Source organism: Cervus canadensis, chromosome 17 (genome assembly GCF_019320065.1).
Source record: "Cervus canadensis isolate Bull #8, Minnesota chromosome 17, ASM1932006v1, whole genome shotgun sequence".
NCBI classification, from domain to species: domain Eukaryota; kingdom Metazoa; phylum Chordata; class Mammalia; order Artiodactyla; family Cervidae; genus Cervus; species Cervus canadensis.
In genome coordinates, this window is record NC_057402.1 from 15,632,694 (window position 1) to 15,640,104 (window position 7,411).

General features: G+C 50.3%; 1 pseudogene; it reads right to left on the reverse strand.

Moving 5' to 3' along the window:
• Positions 1-1,796: 1,796 nt before the first annotated feature.
• On the reverse strand, positions 1,797-6,324 carry LOC122454907 (annotated as a pseudogene).
• Between the last annotated feature and the right edge of the window lie 1,087 nt (positions 6,325-7,411).

Consider the following 7,411-nt stretch of genomic DNA (forward strand, 5'->3'; position numbering starts at 1 on the left):
GCATTGAAACCAAGACTCAAACCATGATTGTGCATTTTCTCTTTCTTGTTTTCGCCTGCTTAGGCCTTCTCTAACTTTTTGAAGAGATTTCTGTACTACTCCTGAATGGTCAATATAAAAACAGCATTCTTCTCCTAGGGCTGCACATAGTCTTCCTTGTTGTAAGAACAGAAGATCTAAACCCCTTCTATTTTGTAACACTACCTCAGCCAGAGAACTTAAGGATTCTTGGAGGTAGGAAATGGATTTTTCGAGTTGTTCAATATCTTCATCTATTGCAGCCCTTAGCTGGTTATACTGTTTATCTTGAAGCGTTAAGGCTGCAATTCCACTTCCAGTTCCTATAGCCCCCAATCCCAACAGGACAGTTAAAGTTAGGGCAGTGACGGGTTCTCTTTTTACCCTAAACTGACCTGGTGTCTCTAACCTTGGTTGCAGTTATTCTTCTGGGTAATAGTTCAGCCGGGGGATTAGATGGACTAGGACACAGAAATCTTGGGAGGTTTTTAGTGCCGCCTGATGGGCACATGGAGTTAGTCCGGTGGAGCAAGCCCACCACCCATTTTCTGGTGGGATGATCCACTGGTGGGTGGAATTAGTGAGGTTAGTCATAGAGACTGTGTGATTACATAGGTGTTGATAAGTCTCAGGGATAGCTCCTATGCAGGTGCCTATACCCGTAATGGAGCCTACTGTCAGGCGGCCCGTACCAGGTTGTTGCTGCCATCTACAGGCTGAGACATCGGCTGTCATATTGAATCCTGAAGAAAAAGCAACTGCCTCATAATAAGGAGGCCTAATATTATAGCAGAGCCAGCAACCATTTGTTAAGTCCGGACGAGAGGCATTAAGGGTAAAGTAAGCTGAGGAGATCATTTTTATAAGGGGGTCTGTAGGTGGGGACATGTCAACTATGCGGGGAGCTATGGGGTGTGGAGTAGATCCAGTATCCCGACTTTGGTTCTGGGAGGGAGGTTTTGGGGTTGTCATCTGGGAAGAAGGTTTTGGGGCTATCACTTGGTTTGGTCCCAAAGCTACTTTGGGGGCCAAATAGAGTGGTCCCAGCTGTAATTTGAGCTCAAACCGGAATCCGTTATCGAATCCAGTCTGATAAAGACGTAGGCCCCAGGTTCTGCCTACGTCCCACCTGATAAACTTTTTTCCCTCATCAGTGAACTTAATCTGTAATGGAAAACATTGTCCAGGTTTAGACGACAGCATCCTACATGATGGGAAATCTTGGGGTAATTTTACCTGAATGAGGTCTTTGATGGGATTGGTGAGCCAATGGACCATTCCTGTAGTTTCACATCCCCAAGCGGCGCAATAAAAAGAATCAACTCCCCCACATTTTGCAATTTGGTCCCGATCCCTTCCTCTCCCCGGGCAGACATAGACAGGCACTTGTTCGTAATAATGTGGGCCCTTACCCTTACAATTACGGGTGAATAAGCCATAGAAGCCATGAGCAAAAAAGTCGGTCAGTTGGTGGGGACCAAAGCCGTTACCGTCGGCCGCCAGTATGCACAAATCAAAGGTCAATACGGGCCACCATGTGTCTTTGGGGGCTACGTTGGAACTCGAATTAAGTAGTTCTCCGGTCTCAGGGTTGTAGACCACCCAAGTCATGTTAACCGGATGATGGGGGTTGTGACTGGTCGTTCCTGGGTCGATGAGAGCTGCCATCAGCAGGAGAATTAGGAGGCCTCCTGGCGGACGAGTTTCAGCTTCAAAGGATTTGACGGGTGAGGACTCGCCTTCCATTCTGCTCGCGCTTTTTCCTGTTCTTCCGGAGTGGCTTGCCACACGTCATTGCAGTGAACCCAGGGTCCAATCCTGTCGACCTTAACAGCGGTAGGAGTGGTAAGGAGAACAACATAAGGGCCTTTCCATCTAGGTTTTAATACTTTAGATTGGTGCCGTTTTACCCAAACCCAATCACCTGGGCCAATATTATGTGAGGGGATGGCCCCCTTACTTTGACCCTTGTGTATCTCTCGAATCAATTTCCAAACATGGTTATGCACCTTACTTAATGCCATCAGAGTTTGCTGGAATTGTCCCAAAGTAGGGGGTGGCAGGCATTTTCTCTTGAAAATAGGACACACAGGAGGGGGGTCTTCCATACAGAATCTCAAAAGGGGTAAGATTCAGCTTATAAGGGGTGTTACGCACCCGAAGAGTGCGAAGGGAAGGAGGGTCACCCAGTCCCTGCCAGTCTCTGTTGCAACTTTGTCAAAGTTTTTTTTAGGGTCCGATTCATTTTTTCATCCTGTTCTGAGCTCTGGGGATTATATTCACAATGTAACTTCCATTTTGTCCCCAGAGCTTGGGCCAGCCCTTGTACAATCTGGCTCACAAAGGCAGGTCTGTTATCAGAGCCCATAGTCACTGGCAGCCCATACCTAGGCACTATCTCCTCTAAGATCTTTTTAGCGACCACTATTGCTGCCTCTCCCTTAGTGGGGAAGGCTTCCACCCATCCCGAGAAGGTATCTACCAGAACCAACAGATAGCGATACCCGTACTTGCCTGGCCTTACCTCAGTGAAATCTATCTCCCAGTGTTGCCCTGGCTCTTCCCCTTGGTACCTTGTTCCCGTGTGCTGCTTTTTCCCTGTCCTCATCAGCTGGCACGCTTTGCAAGCCTGGATTATCTCTCATACAGTTGCATTTTGTCAAGGGAACCTCAGGCAGGCTGTCTGGAGAAGTGTTAAGGTCTTTTTCTCTCCCAGGTGTGTAGTTGTGTGCAGGTGTTCACACAGGTGACGACCCAGGATGGCAGGCAATATCAGGTTGTTGTTTTAGTCTCAGTACCATCCATCTTTGTCATCCTTCTGGAGGGTGGTATCCTCGTTGATCCAGGCAAGATCAGGGAGGGAATTTGGGAACTGGTGGCAAAGTCCCCATGCCAGGAGGTGGAAGTCCCACGGCTAATATGGGGGCGGTGTAGTCCCAGCTGGCCGCTTCCCGAGCGGCTGCATCAGCGGCACGATTGCCCCGCGCCTTAAGGTCTTCTCCTTTCTGGTGACCGGGGACATGTACTATTGCTACTGCCCAGGGCAGCTGGACAGCTTCCAGGAGCCTGCGAATCTCGGGCAAATTTTTTACCTCTTTTCCCTCAGCCGTCCGAAATCACCTTTCTTGGTATATTGGACCTTGAATATTGGCAGTGCTGAAAGCATATCGGCTGTCAGTAAAAATGGTGACTCTCTTCCCTTTGGCTTGCTCCAGAGCCTGTATTAGGGCAGTCAACTCTGCTTTTTGCGCAGAAGTGTTTGGGGGAAGTGTCTTAGCCCATATCGTCTGTCCTGAATCATCAACTATGGCGGCTCCCGCCTTCCTTTGCCCATCTTTTACATAGCTGTTCCCATCAGTGAACCATACTAGCTCACTGTTGTTTAGGGGTACATCAGTTAAGTCTTTTCGTGCCGCCAGGGCCTCAGCCAGTATCTCACTGCAATCATGGAGAGGGCGGTCTTTCTCTGGGTTATGTAGGAGCGTGGCTGGATTCAGGAAGCAAGGGGTCTGAAAACGCACCCGTGGGGCATCAAGCAGCAAGGCCTGGTAATGTGTCAAGCGGGCATTGGAGATCCACTTACCCGGCGGCTGCTTTAAAACCCCTTCTATGGCGTGGGGGGTGTAAACCAAGAGTTGCTGTCCATAAGTCAACTTGTCAGCGTCGCGGACGAGGAGGGCAGTGGCTGCAATGATGCAAAGGCAAGGGGGCCACCCAGCGGCCACCGGGTGTAATCGCTTCGAAAGGTATGCCACCGGCCGCTTTCATGGTCCCCATTGTTGCGTCAAGACCCCCTTTCCTATTCTTTGCTTTTCATCTACAAACAGTTGGAATGGCTTATTTGGGTTAGGCAGGGCAAGGGCTGGGGCTTCTATTAGGGCCCGTCTGAGTGTCTGGAAAGCCTGTTTAATTGGCTCAGTCCAAGTCCAGTTTGGGGTCTCTTTACTTCCCTCATGCAAGGGCCGGGCCTTCTCAGCAAACCCCATGATCCACAGTCTGCAATATCCAACAGTCCCCAGAAACACTCTCACCTGGCGGGGGGTCTTGGGCTCTGGTATCTGCAATATTGTTTCCTTCTTGGCCTGGGTTAACCACCTTTGCCCCTGCCTGATCTTATACCCCAAATAGGTGACCTCTTGCCAGGCTATTTGTGCCTTCTTTGCGCTAGCGTGATACCCCAAGGTGTCTAGGGTCTGTAAGAGGTCCCTGGTGGCACGGCTGCATGCCTCCTCTGTGGTTCCAGCCAACATAAGGTCATCCACATATTGCAGCAGGATGACCTCTGGGTGGCGAGTCCGATATTTGTAGAGGTCCTCACTCAAAGCCTCATTAAACAAGGTAGGGGAGTTCTTGAACCCCTGTGGGAAGCGGGTCCAAGTTAATTGTACCACCGGTTGGCCTTCCCCCTCAGTCTACTCAAAGGCAAATATTTCCTGGCTCTGGGCCGCCAGGGGTAGGCTGAAAAAAAGCATCTTTCAAGTCTAACACGGTGTACCAAGTGTACTCAGGCAGTAAACTGCTCAGGAGGGTATACGGGTTAGGGACAGTAGGGTGTATGTCACTCACCCGTTTGTTGACTTCTCGTAGGTCTTGGACAGGTCTGTAATCTGTCCCCCCTGGCTTCTTCACCAGCAGTCAGGGGGTGTTCCAAGGGGATTGGCACCGCTTGAGAATTCCGGCATCCATGAGCCGTCGAATGTGGGGAGTGATCCCCCGCCGAGCACTGTCTCACCCTCACAGGAATTGCCTCGGCCTTTAGCTCGATGACGACCGGATGTCTCTGTTTGGCCCGTCCCATTCTTGCCATTTCTGCCCAGGCCAATGGGTATTTATGGACCCACGGTTGTACATCTGGTGCTATGACCTCTGAGGGCTTAGGTGCAAAAAGTCTGTATTCATCTCTTAAAGCTAGGGATAAGACATGTATCGGCTGTCCAAGTCCATCTGTGACTGACATTCCCCCAGGGTCAAAATGGATCTGAGCATTAACTTTAGTCAACAGGTCTCTTCCAAGTAGAGGGGCTGGGCATTCTGGTATCACTAAAAACGAATGGGACACCTGGTGGGCCCCCAGATTTACTTTTCGTTCTGTAGTCTAACAATATCTTTTTGTCCGCATGGCTCCTTGCACTAAGCTGGTTTTCTTAGACATTGGTCCCAGTTTTTTATTTAAAACAGAGTGTTGGGCGCCAGTATCTACCATGAAGCCAACGGGTTTCCCCTCCACATGTATGGTTACCCAGGACTCGGAGAGGGGTGCCGAGTCTTGACTCCCCTAGTCACTGTCTTCCTCCGCATATAGAACTCGAGTTCCAGGGGAGATTCTCTCTCTCTGGGTTGTTCCTCTCTTCAGGTCCCTCTTAGGGCACTCGTTTTTCCAGTGCCCCTGTTCTTTGCAGTAAGCGCACTGATCTTTTTTAGGGCCTGCCTTTTTGATCTCTCTTTTTCTCCCATCTGGGGGTCTCGAGGCTCCCTCAATTCTGTTCCGGCCTTCATTCCCACAAAAAGAATCTGGACTAGCTCCCTCTGGTTCTTCCGGTTTTCCTTTGCCCTATGTTCCCTATCTTCCTTCCTGATCTTTTCAGCTAATTCCCTTTCCTCCCGTCGAATTCGCTCTTCCCTTTCTTCTGGGGTCTCTCTATTATTAAATACCTTTTCAGCTGCTTTCAGTAAATCTTGTATTGTCTGTTCTCCCAATCCCTCTATCTTTTGTAATTTCTTCCTAATATCTGGGGCTGCCTGATTTACAAACACTAACAGAACTGCAGTGCGTGACTCCTCAGCCTGGGGGTCCATAGGTGTATATTGCCTAAAAGCTTCCATCAGCCTCTCTAGGAAGGTTGAAGGGCTCTCAGTGGGCTCTTGCCTTACTAAATTTACCTTCGCCAAATTTGTCGGCTTTCTAGCTGCGGCCTGCAGTCCAGCCATTAGAGTCTGGCGGTACACTCGGAGACGCTCCCTACCTTCTGCTCGCTCAAAATCCCAGTTAGGCCGCAACAGAGGAAACCCCTCATCCACGAGATGAGGCTGGGCGGTTGGTCTCCCGTCGACCCCCGGGACCCATTTCCGTGCCTCTGCCAGAATTCGCTCCCGTTCTTCTGTGGTGAAGAGCACCTGCAACAGCTGTTGACAGTCATCCCAGGTGGGGTTGTGAGTGAACAAAATGGAATCTAAGAGGTCAATGAGGCCTTGGGGTTTCTCTGAGAAAGGAGGGTTCTGGGTTTTCTAATTATACAGGTCACTCGTGGAAAAAGGCCAGTACTGATAGGTTCGCTCTCCGTTCGGGTTAGCTGGTCCCACTCGGACGGGGAGCGCCTGAACAGTAGATGAAGGTAACTCTGGGTCCCCAGAGTCTTGTCCACGCCTATCACCCCTAGTTCTCCCCCGGGTCCCCAGTGCTGGCCCCCCCTCACGGTCGGTTCCCGTTGGCCCTCTTAATCCTCTCGGTTCACCCGTGGGAGCTTCTCTCCTCGGAGAGAATTGCAAGGGGGGCACATATGGCGGAGGCCTCATCTCCGTTTCTAGATCCATCAGGTTTGGATAAGATGATTCCTGAAGGACTGGTTTTGGGTCCTCTTTCTTTTTGGTTTCTTCTGGGGGGGGGTCTCCATCACCAGGACCTGTGAATTGGAAGAACTAGGAAGTTTGTGAACGAAAGGTTTTAACCACTTAGGCGGATTTTCCACTAGATCTTGCCAGGCCATGACATAGGGGACCTGATCCGAATGGCCCCAGGGATCAGGAGCCATAATCTTTTCCTTCACACCCCGTATGATGGACGGTTGAAAGGTGCCTTCTGGAGGCCATCTAACCCGGAAGGCGGGCCACTCTGCAGAGCAAAAGGTTATTAATTTACTTTTCTTGACTAGTAAAGACAAGTTATGGGCCCTGGCCCTGACATCCGAAAAATGGTCAGTCATGAGAGAAAGTGGGGTAGATTCCCCCTGACCCATGGTCAAAGAATAAATGATAGGGAAGAGAGAGAGAGAAGAAGTCACTGAGAACGACCACCAAAAAATCCTACTGGGAGTGGTGGTGGCCCAGAGGTTGGGCTTATGGTTTGCTTTTGGAACTGTTTATGTGCCTGCGTCATTGCACGGAAGTTTTCTTGCTGGGGGCGGGCACCCTAGAGGTTTCTAGCCCGTTCCGTGGCCCCCTTATCCTCTCATGGGAGTCTTCAAGTGGCAGGCGACCTAATGGCCTTTAAGTGCCTGACCTGTGCCCATACAAAGAATTTTAGGCCACGTCCTCAGTTAGGGATGTTAAAGGAGAGTTTCACCCGATCAGGCTCCCGTTACTGAGGCTCAATTATTGTAGGGCCTTCAGAGTCCGCCAGAGTGTAGCCCTGGCCAGGACTCATCAATTACCCCCACAACCATTCACCTGTTCACTG